The 18496-nt window shown below is 34.3% G+C and overlaps 1 non-coding gene across 1 annotated transcript; it reads right to left on the reverse strand.

Annotated features, from left to right (window-relative positions):
* Nucleotides 1-10932: 10932 nt before the first annotated feature.
* Nucleotides 10933-11035, reverse strand: LOC125101405 (U6 spliceosomal RNA). Its single transcript, XR_007127821.1, has one exon. It is a non-coding gene; the product is annotated as a U6 spliceosomal RNA (small nuclear RNA).
* Between the last annotated feature and the right edge of the window lie 7461 nt (nucleotides 11036-18496).

Genomic DNA, 18496 nt, shown 5'->3' on the forward strand with positions numbered 1-18496 from the left:
GACTTTCTTTTTATGTAAGTCCTTATTTACTATACTTGATTTTGCTTCTTGACCCTCCAAACCTAAAGTATTTATAATGGGCCCTTTACAAAAAATAGTTCACTGACTCCTGCTCTTGAGTTTATCTTCTAGGACTGGGGTGCTTTCACAACTGTGATTCTTTTTCATAAGTTTGTTCTTAGACTTCATAGAAAATTGAAGATACTTATTCTTTCAGACCTGTGTTATCTAAGGAAACCTAGAATTATAGTAAAAGTAAAATACAATTTTCTTTCAAAATTCTGTGTTCTTAAAACTATGATGCATATAAAATATTTTCTTTGAAAGTGAATCTCAAATTTGAGTTATTCACAAATTCATTAAAGTTAGGAAGAGCCAAAAAATCTGCACCATTATGCTGTAGTTGAAAAATTGAATAAATGTTTTTTGTTTCTATATAACAGAGTTCTCAGTGTCTAGAAAATCCCATCTTGCAACTTCTTGGGGATTGTGTGGATAGATAAGATTGAAGCAGAATGTGGAGTTGAATACCTGTGGTAGGAGAATTCTAAGATGTCCCTGAAATTTCACTCCTCTTTGTACATGTCCAGTATAATCCCATCTTTTTTATTTTTTTTAAGATTTTATTTATTTTTTGAAAAAGAGAGTGAGCACATAGGAGCATGGGGAGGCAGAGAGTGACAAGCAGACTCCCTGTTGAGCTGGGAGACTGACAAGGGGTTCCATCCCAAGATCCTAAGATCTTCGCCTGAGCCAAAGTCAAAGCTTAATGGACTTAATGGGCACCCAGGTGCCCCTCCCATCCTCTTTAATGTTGGCCAGACCCCTGGATATGATGAGATTTCACACTAGTGATTAGCTTATGTTTTATGGCACTGCTGACTTTCAATAAGGGAGATTTCCTGGGTTGCCTGACTTAATTAATTACATGAGCCATTTAAATCTGGTTAGTGAGGTCAGATGAGGAATTCAAAGATTCAAAGTAGTAAGAGGCAGGCTTTAGAAGTTGAGAATGTCCCCCATTGGATAGTCAGCAAGAAAAGAGTGATGTTAGTTCTATAACCTCAAGGAGCTGAACTTTGCCAATGACCTGAATGAGCTTTGAAAAAGACCAACCCTCAAATGAGATAGTAGCTCTGGCTGACACACTGATTTTAGCCTTGTGAGACCACAGGCAGAGCAACCATGTTGGGCCAGATTGTTGACATGGAGAAACTGTAAAAGAATACATTTGTCTTTTTTAAATTGTTGAATTTGGTAAATTGTTATACAGGAGTAGAAAATTAATACACACTCAATCCATTTTCAGAGGAATAGCATTCTTTGCCCTTATGTTTAATCATCTGTGGCTCTGTTCTCTTTCAACTGAACGTCCATTTCCCAGTATGTCCTTTATAACTCTGCTGTTCCTTTCTTAGTCTTAGATACTACAGCACTTTTATGTGTAGAGTCATTCAGAGTAATTTAAAGAGCAGGAGAAAGTAAGCATGTCACCAAAACAATGTAAAATGAGTGGTAAATATTCCTTAAATAATTATTTTTTGATCCTATGATTATGAGGGAATTTGGCAAGTTTTGTACTTGGATACCAGTCTCCACCATATTGCTAGTCCTCCTCCTTTGTTATTTTGCACTGCATTTATTATCCAATTCCTAATTCTATATTATGAAAAACAGTCTATTCTTAGTTCCTTCATGTTTTTTCCCAGAGCCACGTTATTGTAATCAAATATGAACATATCTGTAGGTCTCAAAAGAAGATGTTCTTCCCTGAAAAAAAAACAAAACAACATTTTATTGATTCTTATCTTCACTATTTGGGAGAGAAGGGGGGAGGCAACCTGTTGTAAGATTGCAATATGTAAATGCAATATTAATATAAGGTAGTTAAATCCACAGTAAGTGGTGATGGTGGAATAAATTAATAATTACATATGAACTTTGCAGAGAAACTTTAAAAATTGCTCTACTCTTCTCTAGTGGTCCTTTTTTATTTATTAAAAGAGAAAAATATTCCAAACTTAAACTTGGAATTGGCCTGCTCTCCTACCAGTTTGGGGTGAATATCAAGCTGACTAGATACATCCCAAGACATGCGTAGTGTCTGTAAATGACATTCCAAATGTTGGACTTAAAATTTTAGAGTGCAACTTCACAAAAGCTTATGATATCTTGATTTTATCTCTGTTATGCCCCAATAATGGGTCCATGATTAAAGGACTGATATAAAGCGAAGGTCACACCAAGCATCAAGAATCTAACCAAACGTTTGGGGACGCACCTCTTACAAGAGAGGGCGACCCTTCTCTGTTTTACAGTCTAGCTTTTAAGGGCAAAGGCCATGTGGTCAGGCCTGGCCACACACAGGTGACCAATGAGATTGTAACACACACAGGAAACTCCACAGTGATGCTAGGTGACCAATTGAGTTACAATTTACCCTAGTAGACATTTGATTTAGCCTATCGTACCTTGGTTAGGATTGGCTCCCAAAAGGCTCCCAAAGGGTGGGGCCCATACTCGTTGGTAACCAGGGAGACAGTATGCATCCCCCCCACTGATCCGATGTCTCCACCTGGCCTGACCCACCCTTGTATCTGGGCTTTGTTACCTGGAGCTGGTTTCCACTTGTTTTTTTTTTTTTTTTTTTAAAGATTTTATTTATTTATTTGACAGAGATCACAAGTAGGCAGAGAGGCAGGCAGAGAGAGAGAGAGGAAGAGAAGCAGGCCTCCCGCTGAGCAGAGAGCCAGATGTGGGGCTCGATCCCAGGACCCTGGGATCACGACCCAAGCCGAAAGCAGTGGCCCTAACCCACTGAGTCATCCAGGCGCCCCTCCACTTGTTTTTAAGTGAATCCCCTGGGGGAAGGAGAGCAGGGACAGTTTAACTTTAATGAAAGCCTCTTGCTAAGTAGGTCTTTACAATCTCAATTAGAGATTGCTCTTTTGTGTTTTCACCTCTATTTACTCATATCTTCTCATTGTTTCTATACTTTGTAGTCTCTATTTCAGCAAAAATAGCATATTTCTTGTCTTTCTGGAATGTTCAATCTAGCTCAAACAATTTGCATTTTTTTCCATGGTAAAAAGGGCTCTCCGTTGTTCTTTTCCAATGCTAACCAGTGTGGCTCCTTTCTCATAGACAGAATTGCCAAAAGATTACACCAAATGGCTATTTTCTTTACTAAATTTACACAGTCCTAGTTATTTCAATTATTTCAACAATATAAAGCATCAGTATACAGACAGCACTAATTTTGCCCTCAATAAATGGGCAGGCATCGCCTTCTCCATTACTCCTTTTCTTTTCAAAGAACCATGTCTTTCTTTCATGTCTAAATATGTTGACTGTCTGCCAAGTTTTTTGAACAAAAAGAAAATTCAGAGATGATATGATTTAATTTATTCACAAATAGATTTAGATATTTTGGTTTTGACTGAGTTTTACTCATCTGCCAAATAATGTGTATACTACTTTATCATTCTGCGGCATGATTAGTAGCCGAGCAGAATGGATTTCAGTTCTAAATGTTAATTTTTTTAATACTACCATCAATATGTTTTTCAAACAAGTTTTTTGTACTGTCTTCTTCAGCTTGGTGATTACTGCTAGGTTGCTTTTATAACATTACTCTGTATACCTTCCAGAGAAAGAAGCATATATCTGCATAGTAAATGCTGTTTATCAGTTGATCAATTGATTGACCTAATGATCTAATAATTTATAATCTATAATCTGTAATCTATAATCTATAATCTTTATGGCCATGTCATCTTTAGATCTAATTTATGTATCCTGTTAGTAATAACATATTGAAATGGGTGTTTCCATCCATTTATATTTCCATCCATAGTAGAAATATCACTAACATTTCTATGAATTCCTTTTCATTCCCCTCAGCCTCATTTAATTATGCCTTTTCTATGTTGCTATCATATTTTGTCTTGCTCTATTTTATATTCATCTTGAATTTGAAATTGTTATTTTCTTAAACAAATTACAATGTGATTCTTAATCAGTGCTACTGCATAGTCCTACCACAGTGTGCATGCTTAACTCAAGATTTGCTTACCTTGTGAGTGGATAAATAAGAAATATCTTCCTGAAAGATTGTATGCACTTGGCAGAGCTCTTGTCTCCTAGTTATGTATGCTATTTGGGCTCATGCCCTCTCTTCCACTTTACATAGAGAGCATACTCATCAATTCCACAGAATTGTAAACCAGTCATTTTTATGGCTACCATTAACACTATATTTTTTCTGTTAGCTCTCCATTATAGTCATTTAATCAAATTAATGTTGAGTAGCTGATATGCAACTCATGAGTTTATATACCTCTCTACATAGAGGTTTCACTGCAGTAGACAAACTAACTTTTGTGAAATCACTGTGAATACAGAATATGTTCTTTCTAAATATTTTATATATCTTCTACCCAATAATCTATAAGTTTAAGAAGTTAGATTCATAGATGTGTTTTCTATGTAATTTTAGCTAAAGATATTGTCATAATAATTCCAAATTTCCTCTTTTTAGATAAAGCAGAATAACCCAAAGGACTAAATAACTCAATTAAACAAGCTATTTTAACTACACAGAAATGCAGACTTAACTTTTCAAGTTTCCTGTGGACATGTAGGTGAAACTCCATACAGTGGCTGAGCTAGAATTTTTTCTGGCTCTTAAAATTACATATCTTGCTTTGTTTCACCAAGTTGACATACATCTTCACTTGAAAAGCAAAGTTACTGAGAATAAAATAATGAAATTGTCTACCCTGAGCTATTTTTAAAAGAAATTGTCCAGATTTTAAACTAGCTTCTTTTGGTAAACAGAATACAGTTTTTTTTTGTTGTTGTTGTTTTTATTATTCTGATGGTGAAAGTATTTTTTAAAAATCCATTAAACTTCCATATGGACAATGTGCTGTCTATTTTACTAAGAATAATGGATTAGCTAAAAATTCTTCTTAAATATTTTGACAGTCTCCCAAAGTATCTAAAGTGTCTATCATATGCCATTCAGAAAGATGTAGTCAGTGCTGACAGAGAGGGTAAATGATTTGAGGGAGAATGATGGAAATACCATTCTGAAATCTATTCTTCATTCTGTTTGTATTTGAACATTTGTTAGATGTTAAATATCTTGCAGCTTCCACTACAGTGGATGATTGCAAAACAGTATTTCCTTTACAATACAAACATTTGCTTATTTTCCCAAGTACCAAGTTAATTAAAAGAAAAATATGACTGCAGCTCTGAGTAAAAGGGAGTAAATGAGAAAAGTTTGTCAAAATGGCAGCCTAATAGAAGGAAGAGAAGTAAACTTTCTAAGGATAAACAGATACCAAAAGAATAAAGACATTCTTTGGAATTCCTCAATATTCCATGAAAAATGTAGAGATTTGGAAAGAAGCTATAATTAATGATGGTTTTTGCTCGCTCACAATATTTGGCTTAAATTTATTTTAAATTAAAGAGGAGGAGCTGCATTGTTTGTATATAAACTATTGATGAGAAATCATAAATTAGCCTTTAAGCATATTGATTGTGAGTGCTTGTGAATTTTAGTAGAGTGCCTCTGCAAAACACGTTGAAAACTATTGTCTTCTTTATCACCTCAATTAGATATTTAAAGTGAAGGGGGGGCCTCCAGGGACATTGAAAAGGAGCTATGAAAATTTGCATTTTGGCAAGATAATTACTTAATTGTACTCAAACAATGGAAATATTTCAATCTTGTTAAGGCAAGTTGTTTTTATACAGTATTTATCTTCAAAGGAATTATTCCTCTTTAAAAAGTTTATTTTAAAGTCAGTATTCTAATATGCTATGTGAAGGAGGAAAAATCAGTTATTGTACAATTCCTACCTCACTCTTCAGCAATTTATAGTTATACTGCACTTGACATCTTAGTCTAGAAAATAACACTTAGTGATCACACTTTTTAATGAGGTATGTGTAATTTGCACAAAGTGAAAGGTACATATGTTAAATGTAAAGTTTTGTGAGTTTTCCCAAGTCCATACACTAATATATCCTGAACTTCTGTTTGATTGTAGAGCATTTTCATCAGCAAGATTCCTTATGTCACTTCCCAGGCAATTTATACTCCCCATCCCTAGGCAACTGCAGTTCTGGTTTCATTTACCATCAAGTAGCTTTGCTTGTTGTAGAAACCCATATAAACTGGATAATACACTATGTACTCTTTTCAGTCTGACTTCTTTCAATTAGCATTAGATTTTTTGAGATTCATTCATGTTGTGTGTATCAGTAGTTTATTCCTTTTTATTGTTAAGAATTATTACATTGACTATTTATATTTTTTATCCATTTTGGTATAGATATAAATTTGGGCTCACAGTTTTTAATTATTATGAATACAGCTGCTATGAGAATTATTCTTCATGTTTTATGTGTATATATTTTCCTCTTCTTTCTAGCCTATCCAATTAGCATGAAAATGGCCTGACAGATGTAATGGAACAATATGCTGTCCTCTGGTACATCTAGATGGCCCAGAACTTTATATATCATATTATGACAGAGAGTGTGAGAATTAACGTAGCTCTGGGCAAAGCTAACAAATGTTTGTGTTTTGTCGTTTCATTTGAATGCATACTATTTTGGTTTTCTGATTGGATTAGAAAAGAATACACTCACCAGAGCAGTGACTACCTGGTATCCAAATGCACATTAGTCTTCTCTAAGCAAGAAGCTAAATCAGGCAAAACAGCCTTGATCAGGATTGCATTTCCAGTGAGCTTGAGGTCATTTCCAGTCCGTATTTACTTATTCCAAATCTTGACAGGGAAGCGTTCAGTCGTTCATCATTTAATACTGTTTTATATTCCCCCTTTCATAATGAGAAAGTTTTCTTGTATTCCAGTTTCCTGATTTTTTTTTTAATCAATGGTTGTTGAATGCTGTGAATCTTGTTTTTCCCCTGTATTATTTGAGATTTGATTTGTGCTGTTTTATCTTATTAATATGGAGAATTAATTGATAGAAATTAAACATTAAGCCAAACTTTCATTCTTGGGATAAATCCCTCTTAGACATAATCCTTTGTCCATTTTATATATTGTTGGATTAAATTTGTTCTTCTTTTGATTTATTAATATTATTTCTATATTCCATGTTGTTGGTTTTGTTTGCTATTACAGTTAGTGTACTTTGTTTCCTATCAAAGAAATCTGGGCCTATTTGTGAGTATTTTCTCCTATACTTTTTTCCAAGAAATTTTATACTTTCAGAGTGGCATATATGATCCATTTCAGTTCAGTGTACCATATGAGGTAAGAGTAAAATTTTTGTTTGTTTTTTGTTTTTTGTCTTAGTAGAGGCATCCATTTGTTACCATACCATTTGTTGAAAGACTATCTTATACCCATAAGTTATTTTGAGGTGTTTTGAAAATTAATTGGTTATTTGTGTCTACTTTTTGACTATGTCTTCTATTTATCCACATTATATCACATTGTCATGATTTTATAACTTTATACTAAGCTTTTGAAATCAGGTGATATAAGACCTCCAAATTTATCTTTGTCAAATTTGTTTAAGCTATTACATATTTTTTTTTTACTTTTTCCATATAAATTTTAGCAGTAGCTCATCAATCTCTAAAACATGCCTCCTAGAATTTTGATAGATTGCCTTAAATCTATACATAAGTTTGAGGAGAACTGACATCTCAATAATATAATTTCCCAAAACTGAATTCTTATGGCTTTTTTTTTTGTAGATTCATTGAATTTCCTATATAATTATGCTGTTTGCAAATAAATACCACTCACTCTACAAAGGACTTAATATTTCTTTTATTTCCATGTTATAGTACAATACTGAACAGAACTAAGAGAGCCTAAGAATGCGGCCTCAGGACTATAAGAAGATACAGTCTGTGATGACCAGCCATTCCCTTGGCTACTTGAATTCCTCCATACTGTTTTGTTTCATACACCATCTTATTGCAACCAAATAAATGACTGAGACAGAAAATGTCTAGCCAAGATCTTTCTGAATTCTTGATTCAGAGAAATTGTGAAAGATAATAAAATATCATTGTTGTTTTAAGTGACTGAGTTTGAGATGGCTTGTTATACATAATAGCTAAGCAGAACGAGAAAAGTTATGCCTGGAAGTGCAATGCTATCTTAACAAATATCTAAAAATTTTGGCGTAAGTTCTGGGGACAAGAAGAAGGCTGTGAGAGACTCAAAATGAAATAATAAAGGATCTCAAGAAGATGGTCAGTGGATACCTAATGAACCTGAAGATTTTCAGGGAAGGTTTAAAGGAATACAAGGTAAATATTGGAGTTGATGGAAGTATATAGTCACAGAAATTTGACAGCACTGTCTGCTGCAGTAAATGTATAAATTAGAAAAATGCATGAAACTTAATTTGGTTTAGGAAACTTCTAGGAAGAATATCAAAGATTCCACATAGCTTCTTCTTACTCCATAAAATAAAATTCAAGAGGAAAGAGATGAACCTAAGACTAAACTTTTAAGTAAAAAAGAGCCATTATCTTCTGTTGAAAATAAAACTATTTCTCAATCCCTATATCTACAGCTAGCAAAACAAAGAAATAGAAATACCAGTGACAACAATAAAAATACAAAATATTTTCACATTAATAAATGCTTTAGGGGAAATCTTGAATTCCAGGTTGTGTCTGTAAGACCCTTTACCAAGTCCTCATGAAGATTTAAAATAGTGTTTTATAAGCACTTTTCAAATAGACAAAGAATCTAAAGAGTGCTTTATGTATGTGTTACACAACAGGTACTTTTAAGACTCTAAGTGTGGGTTGTCCTACAGCAGACTTTCAGAGAACACAAAGTAGAGATAAGCATAATTGAATATACTTGTACATGCCCCACTTTCAATAGAATGGATTGTAAATCAAAACACAAGACATCCACAAAGTTTTAAAAAGGTTTAGACAAACTCGATTGAAAGTGCCAGAGAAAGTGAAAAGTGGAAAGAAGACCTTAGATCTTCAAATTACTATAGGAAGAAAGCAACACAGTTTGAAACACTACAGAAAATAATAATTCAGAGGCAAAACAAATAGCTAAAAATGCAGAACCAAGAGTCATGGAGAATAACATATGAAGGAGCTGGCACATATTTCCAGCTGGATTTCAGAATTGCTGTGGGAAAATATTTCCTATGTGTCCTTTTCTCCTTCTGTGTATATGTGGAGAGTATTATGGTGGTTTTCCTATTCCTGTCTCCTCACCACTGTATGTTGGAGGTGGTGGTAGAAGACACATGTCTTGTCTCTTTAGTTTACAGGTCTTCAGAATGAGAGGAATGATAGTTAAGGAATTATATCCAAGGACTTGCATCTGAGGGTGCTCATCTGAACTAAGACATGACTTAGCTGTGGAGACTCAAACCTCAAACTGATTCTGTAATGAGAAAAGAGTTAGGAGTCTTAGGATAGGTGATGTGACTATATTTTCATGTAAGATGATGTCATTGTGAGAAGATTGATAGATTATATTTTAAGGATGGTCATAAATATATCTCTTCTTACATGGTGACATAGAAATTCTTCCTTTCAGTTGGTGGGGTTTATATCTTATATCCCTGCTCTTTAGTCTGGGAAGACTGGAGGTGATGATGGAAATGACTATATGTGTCTGCTTATACTAGGTAATAATAGCGGTGTAATTTTTGCCCTGCAGCCTGGAACAGTTATGCTGGAATCCTATGCTGCTTTCTAAACCATCTGATGTTTCAAAAGGCTTCTATGTTATAGGAACACCCAGTTTAGTTCAGGCAGAGAAGCTACTTTGAAAGACCCCAGGACTACACAAAGAGAATGAGATATCAGCCTTTCCTCAGCTGCTTTTGCATGCCTCCACCCTACCTGCTACTATTTTAGCACCAGCCACTATCTGGACATGACCTCATGAGATATCTTGACAGAACCACTAATTGAGCCCTTTCTGAATTCTTGATACACAGAAACTACAAGATAAGAAAATATTTGGGGTAATATTTGGGGTAATAAAACCACTAAGTTTGGGTGATTTTCTATGCAGATGTAGATAACAAGAACCCCTAAGCAGTCAAATTTTTATTTCAGATATTTTGGGTTTTATTTCTACAACTTTTGATTCTTTTATATATACTCTATTTCCCTCATCATGTTCGTGTTTTTCTTTAGGTCCTTGAGCATATTTATAGCTATTTGAATATCTTGTGTTATTCTCCCATCATTTGTGTCATCTGCATCAGTTTTTATTGACCAATTATTTTCTGGGTTAGGAGTCACATGTTCCTACTTCTTTGTGTACTTAATAATTTTTGTGTTGGGTATTGGATATTTTAAGTTTTCTTTTTTCTTTTTCTTTTTTATCCCTTAAAGACTGTTGAAGATTGTTTTGGTCAGTACTTTATTTATTTGCAAATTAATTCTTAAACCTTTAGAGGTCTCTCTTGAATGCCCCAGGTATTTATTTCCTCGTACTCTGGATGATCAGAATTTAAACATCTCTCATCCCAACACGTGATCATTTAGGAATTACTCAGTACCACCCTCTACCCATGCAACCCAGTCCTGTTTCTCTACCTAGCCCTTAGGAGCTTCATTCAAGCCATTCTGTGCTTTATGTTTAACAACACATTCGAAGAAAGCTTTGTGAAAATTTATGGAACTCTTGTGTTTAGCTAGCTCCTATCTTGTACTTTGTCCCCTTTTTGTGTGTGTTTGACTGAACATAGGCAGGCTACTCTTGTCTGTTACCATTAGCTCTTCCTGCTTCACAATATGGAAGGTGCCTCCTGAAGGAAATTGGGCTGATATTAAGACTCCAGTTATCTTCCTTCTCTTAGAAGTCACAGTCCTGTGTTGCCTATTTTCATATATTTCGTCCTATTTTCTCATTCTCTCTTTTTTTTTTTTTAGATACCGCATGCCTCACGAGTTGAGTGTCATCCTTGCACAGAAGCCATGCTAATCTTCTCTGTTATCATTCCAATTTTAGTATATGTGCTGCTGAAGCAAGCATCTATTTTCTCATTCTTTATTGTAGGAGGGCCAGTTACTCCACCAGAGTGGAGGTGATGGTCTCAAGTCTCTGTAAAACTAATTTTTTAAATGTCTAAATTATCACCCGCTGTTTTTCCCCCATGACAGGTTCTAATTTATTTTTTTGTAACTTTATCTTCCACTGTGGTAAATCAGTCTGGTCATCCTTCTAGGCTATCTAGTGTTTTCTTTAAGACCACATTTTCCAAGTTCGTTGCTTCTGTTTTATTTTTAGCATTTCCTTTAAAGTCTCCTTGTTACTTTATAGATCTTTTTCTTTAGAAGTTTAAATCATAAAGTATCATCATCTTTAAATTTTTAGCAATTCTCTTGTTTGTATTGTCTCAGAGTAGTAGATTCTCATGTGTTTTGTAGATTTTGTCTGTGGATGTCAAATTGGTAGGGGTTTTTTTCTTTGAAAATCTGTTATAACTGTCTTAGGTTAAGCAGTTGTCCTTATAGAATGTATGAGTTTGTTTTAGCCAGGGTCATGTGGACTGATTAAAGACCAATTTTATATTAGTTTCCCAGTTTGAGTTTAAAGGGTTAATTTTATCAGGGATCCAATACTTTTATGTGCATAATGCCTGGTTTTCTAATATCTGTATTACTTAAAATAATAATAATAATAATATTTTTTTTTCTTTTTTTTCCAGTCCAGATTTGGGACTGATAACTTACTTTTGGCTGTGCCCAGTCTGTGTCTATGCCAATAGGGACAAAGTTTTGTTCCTATTTTTGATAGGACAGTTTATGTCAGGGTTTTGCTTCTGTCAGGCTCTCTGACATGTAAACAAACAAACAAAATCTGTTAAAGCGCTTCATCAAGAACAGACCTGACTGCCTTAAGTTCATTCCTAAAATAGGTTCCTAAACCTTAAATGGTATGTCCATGTCCAAACCATATATTTAATGTGGTATTTGTGTTAGAATTAAAAAGAAAGTCTTGTCATGTGGGTTTAATCTGACATCTTGAGCAGAAGTTGTAATATGAATAGGTTATCTCTCCTCTTCTTTGTCAAAGTAACTTATATTTGTGAATACTGTTAGATAATTAATCAAATACAATTTTCTTTTATTATGTAGATAGTTCAATATGTTACATTAGTAATATGTTGTTATACTTATTTATGATTTTGAAATTGCTATATTTAAAAATATTTTAATCTTTTACTATATACCAGAAATTATCCCAGGTGTCCTAGTGGGAACATAAACAATAGGGCTCACCAGCCCCTTTGACCATGTAAAGCATTCTGAAGGACTCCTACAGTAGGACACTCAAGGGCTGGTCCCTTTAAATTCTAGTTGCCCTTTTAAAATGCAGTGTTTTTTTTTTTTTTTTTCCTAATGCTCCATGGCAGACAAATCTGCCCATAGTCCCTCAGTAGTATTTCTCCCTACTACAGTTCACACTGTCTGGAGCTGGGGTTCCCGTGGTTACCCTGTCTTCATCTCTTGCTGTTCCCACGTTGTTCCTCTACCCTTTAGGGTGCAGATGTTATTCAGTAAGTCCTCGGTTCTTCTTCAGCAGGAATTGCTCTATATGGAGGCATCCATTCGGTGTGTTTGTGAAAGAGGTGAGTTCACAGTCTTTCTGTGTCACCATCTTGGGCCCTCTCCTATTCATTAAATTATATATATGTCCTATATACATATATTTGTATATATATATATATATACACACAAAATATATTTCTGAAAAATTCCATGAATTCTGTTAGGATTTTAAAAAGCCTTAAAAAAGATGACATTTAAATTATATTATGGACTATAATATTTACAGATAATATGATTTATGGGTTTTAGTTCAAGATAATATAAAAGTTGGTGGAGTATTAATTTAAAAAGATTGACCAAAAATTGGCCATTTTTGATCCTGGGTGTTAACTACATGGGGGTATATTTTACTATTCTCTCTACTTTTTAAAGGGTAAAGATTTCCCATTAAAATGTTTAAAAAATATTGTATCTTTTTAAGCTTTTTAAGCAGCCATAAAATTATGGCATTTCCATGAATTCCTTTATTATGTAAAGATACGTAATTTGCATTTAAAATTTTAAACTCACTATGTATTACTAAAATTGTGCTATCTAAAGCAGAAAATTTCAAAATTGCATCCAAATAGAAAACAAAACTATTGAAAAGCTAATAAACCCTAAGCAGAAGTCTCATTACACAACAGGGCCTTATTATCAGTTCCATTTATTGTTAATGACATACACTTGGAGCAATGGTTCTAACTGAAGCTTAATTTGAAGACAAAACAGCAAACTTCTTAGGCCTTCTTTTTTTTTTTTTTTCTTTTGTGGTAAGTTTCTCAATGTGAAATTTGAAAAAATGCAAAGAATAGTTGATTGTTGAAATCTAATATTCACCTAGAATATATCCTTCCTAAAATAACAATATAGAAAAATAATTGGGGGGAAGAGAAAGGTATGTGGAATGTATGCTGAATGCTTTTTCAAATCAATGTAGCTAGTACTAAATCCAGATTACACTAATATTAAAAACATAATGTCATTTGTTACCTCTGAATGCCTTTTGGCACACAGTATAAGGACCACAGCTGGGCCTTTAGCTTGCTTTTGATGTGTTTAATGAAGTCATCCTCTTGTATTGTTAGTTGTCCTTTTTAAAACAAAAGTGTTTTTCCTGAGTAGTTTGACTGTCTTTTCAGTATTTTTCAACTTCTTCCATCAGTTCTTTTCCAGGCAATATTTTAATCAAGCAGAAAGATACCATTTTTGAAGCATGGATCTTCTATAGACTCATTTTAACTAGGAAAAAAAATACGATATTGTATTCTCATTCTCCTAAGAATTCACTAGATTGGCTTGAAAGTAAATTAAACTACAGTTACAAGAATCCTGCCTTCTCTAAAGCAGACTCTTTGCATCCAGGGAAATTTTTATGTCCCTTGTGGTTGAAGGCACTTCTAATCTACTGTGAAACCAGCTTGAGTTACTAAAGAAGATTGTAAACCGTAACTATTGTTAAAGTCCATTCAGGTCTGTTCCTCAGAACATCTTAGTGCAAACTACAGGACATGAAGTCTGGCTTCTTTTCTTTGACAGAGTATATTTCTACTACATCAAATGCACATCTCTGTATACTGAGCGAGGGAGTTACCTCGTATATGGGTCTCCGTAGTCTCTATACCTTGTCCACTAAAGGTCCTCTTCTATATAGGAGAAGAGGAAGAAGTCAATTTTCTTTTATTTAATGATGGCCTTTATCAATTTGCATTTTGGAAACTAAAAACAACAATAAGCCTTTGGATTTTAAATATTTCTTATCTCTAGCTGGAGATAAGATATGGCCTACTGTAGTGGAACCACTTAGCTTGAAGGTAATATATGCTTTTTTTTTTTTTCCATTTCTTTCTGATAAGAAAGAGTCACTTCCCTTTGATTTATAGTTCTCATAAGGAAGGTAATATATTACATGATTAATTTTATCTCCTAATCATTTGCATATTGAATAAGAGATTCAGAAAAGACTGTGAGAAAATAACTATGTACCTTCACTTGCATTTAATAATTAATATGATTTATGCATTCAACACACATTTTCTTTATCATAGCTTTTTTTTTTTAATGAATCTTGTGGGAATATATTGGCAGGATAACTATCATTTTAGATCATCTTTTTATATTCTAAATTTAAAGACAATATAGACACTTGTTTCTGCCTATGCCCCACCTCTAGGCCCTGTCTACTTCAACCGCTGTAAAATCAACTAAGTGAGCAAAGACTTTAGTTTTGCTTAAATGCAATCTTACTTTGTCTTTTCTAGGGCCTATTTCTTGTACCTCTGCAATTTGTGAGGTCTTTGGGAAATTACTGGGACTCATTTGTGAGCCAGCCAAACTTCAGGGGGCATTAACACCTTTGGAACCATCCTTCACCGATGAGGACAGAGAGACAGTGCATAAAATGTTTTCTTGATGTGGTTTTGGAATATAGGTGAGGTCTGGTATTGGCGAACGAGAAAGAACTCTTGAGATGTTTTTGGTGCAAAGTAGTTATTCATTAAAGCACAGGATAGGACCCATGGGCAGAAAGAACTGCTACAAGGAGGGGAGAAGTGCGGGGTGGGGTGGTGGTGGTGGTGGTTCTTGAGGAACGGTGATTTAATACAGGGGAGATATGAGAAGTAAGGAAAAGAGAGGTTTGGAAAAAACTTTCATATGCTAAAGAGGACTGACCTGCAAGATACCTACAAGAAAGCAGAGGTCTTGCCATTGTCAAGTTAAGGTTGTTTTCCCCTCTAGCAAGTTATTAACATTAAGACAGTTGGGAGATTCCTGGAAGTGTCACACCCATCCCACCCAAGAGTGGGAGGTAGGGAAAGGTTGCAGGGTGTCTGCTTATGCTTTGTCTTCAAGCTAGCCTTCTGCTCCCTTATCATTCTTCTTTGTCCCATGGGCAGGCAGATCTGAATGTATTGCCCTTTCAAAACCAGCCACCTATACAGGTAGCTTACGCAATAATTCACTCTACTGGCTTTCCTCCTCTTCAGTTTCACAGTGCCTTAGTGCCCCATTTCCCAACTGCAAAATTTTGCCTCCTGAGACCATAATTCCAATACAGCTTTGTCTCAGACTTTGCTAAAATAAATTTTTATCTGGCACAGATTGCCTGAGGTCAAATCCTGACTGTTTCATAGCAGTTGTTACCTTTATTAACTTCCCTGAGCCTCCATTTTCTTATATGTAAAAGAGGAATTGTACATACCACAAGCAATATTATAAAGATTAAAATTACATAATTATGTAAGTTATTTAGAATATCTTTTGTTTCTGGTAAGCACTATAGAACATGTGATTTTATCCTGTCTCATACATGTTGTCCCAGTAAAAAGTAATTATTTAATTATTTTTGGATTTTTACACAGTCACTCAAATTATATGTGGCAGACTATAAAATGACTTTTTATAATTTTCTTTTACTTAATATAAATGCTACTCTATATACTCTGGGTTTCCGGTCTTTCATAAAAATCTTTACTTTTATTAAAATCCAGTTATCGGAGGACCTGGGTGGCTCAGTCATTAAGTTTCTGCCTTTGGCTGAGGTCGTGATCCAAAGGTGCTGGGATGGAGTGCCACATCAGGCTCCCTATTCATCGGGGAGTCTGCTTCTCCCTCTGCTCCTCCCCTGCTCCTGTGCATGCCCACAATCTCCTCCCCCCTTGTGCGCATGCACCCCCCTCAGGCAAATAAATAAGTTATTTAAAAAATACATTAAAAAATCAGTTATTATATTGTATGATTTTTCACTCTTCTTTCCTTTAAAAATGAATGAATTTTGTACAAAAGTCTTATTTTGTCTAAAATGCTTTTAATTCGGACTAAATTGTGTAAGTTAGTTATTGATTCTCAGTATTTATTACATAACCCAATAATAAGGTTTATTATGTAGCATTTAATATAGCTTGTCAAGATTGTGGGATTTTTAAAAATATTCTTATATGAAGAAAATTACAGGAAACATTAAAAGTTTAAGTGATACAACTTAGGTTGATGACCTATTCATTCACTTATTGTGATAGACTGTAAAAGCTATTCAGTTTCTAATAGAGGTGGAGGGTATCCCTACCTCTTAAATTTGTACTCAAACTTCAGATTTATGTGTGGACCCCAAAATGGAGCAGGACTGATGGTGTACCAGGCCCAACTCTAAACCTCAAGATATTCAAGACATTTCCACTCTCTCTGGAAGTTCTGAGAATGTCATGTGAGACATACACCTGCGAGAGAGAAAATATATAAAGAGCCATCCTAAGTAAGTTCATCAGACCAGTAACCCCTGCCTGCTCCACTATGCTGACCTCAGACATATTAGATAGTTCAGCCAATATCACCCTAATCCAGTAAACTCAAACAATATGTCCATATAATATATTGGAATAGGAGCAATTTTTTTTTTTACGATTTTATTTATTTGTCAGAGAGAGAGAGAGTGCACAAGTAGGCAGAGCAGCAGGCAGAGGGAGAGGGAGAAGCTGGCTCCCTGCTGATCCAGGAGCCTGATGTGAGGCTCCATCCCAGGACCCTGGGATCATGACTTGAGCTGAAGGCAGACGCTTAATGACTGAGCCACCCAGGCACCCTAGGAGCAATAATTAATCATTATTGTCTGAAAGCAATTATGTAATTTTTCAGTTTTATTGAGGTACAATGGCAAAAAAAAAAAAAAAAAAACAACAAACCTCACCTCTTTTAAATGTGTAGGTAAATGCATTTCTACCAACTTATATAATCATAAACTACCACCATAATGATGAAATATATACTATTTCTGTCATCCCAAAGAATATAGAGTACTTTTATCATCCATTTATAATCAAACAACCCACCATTACAACTATTTTAGCCCCTGGTAAATGTTGATGTCATTTCTGTCCCCATAGTTTGGCCTTTCCTAAAATGTCTTATAAATGGAGTCATAAGCATTTTGAGTCTGTTCCTAAGTTGACTTAGGATACTCCTTTTGGGACTCACTGATATCACAGTATGATTAATAGCACATTCCGTTTTTATGCTGAGTGTTGTATGGATATAGAATGAATGATTTGTTTGTCCATTAAGCAGTTGATGACTTTTTAAGTTATTTCCAGGATCTGAAGATTATGAATAGAAGGACTATAACTCCATCCAGACATTTGTATAGACCTATATCTTAATTTCTTTTGCATCTAGTACATGATTTTTTTTAGAGTTCTGATTGCTTTGCCCAATAAGCAGCACTTGTTTTTGTCAGGTATTTCATTACTTATTTCATTCATTTTTTTTTTTTGACATTTGATTAGATATGTGGTAGTATCTCACTGTGGTTTTAATTTGCATTTGCCTAATGACTGATGATAGCATCTTCATATGTGCTTATTTTAATCCAGATCTCTTTGGTAGTGAATTATCTTTTCATATATTTTACCATCTTTATTATGTTCTTTCTTTCCTTATAAATAATTTTTCAGATTTCTTTGTGTATTCTGATTACCAGTACTTTGTTAAATGTGTTTTGCAATTATTTCTCTCTGAGACTGTTACTTGCTTTTTCTTTTAAAAAGCTGTTTTGCAAAAAGCAGAGGTTTAAATATGTTCCATTTAAAAAATGACTTTCTGTTTCAATATCAGAGATCTACTCCTGTTTTCTTCTAGACAGAAGTTTTCAACTTTAGCTTTTACTTTAATATTTACATTATTTTCCTTGCACAAGGATATATAATTGTTTCTGTATGAGGTATTTCTCTATTGAATAACTGTAAACTTTGTCAAATTGATTTCCTTATATGTATACAGGTCTATTTCTGTACATCTCATTCTGTTATATTAATTTGTAATTATCATTTAACTAATACCATGCTATGTGATAACTACAGCTTTATAGAAAATCTTAAAATCTGGTAGTGTGCGTCTTCCAACTTT

Source organism: Lutra lutra, chromosome 5, assembly GCF_902655055.1.
Source record: "Lutra lutra chromosome 5, mLutLut1.2, whole genome shotgun sequence".
Classification (NCBI taxonomy): Eukaryota; Metazoa; Chordata; class Mammalia; order Carnivora; family Mustelidae; genus Lutra; species Lutra lutra.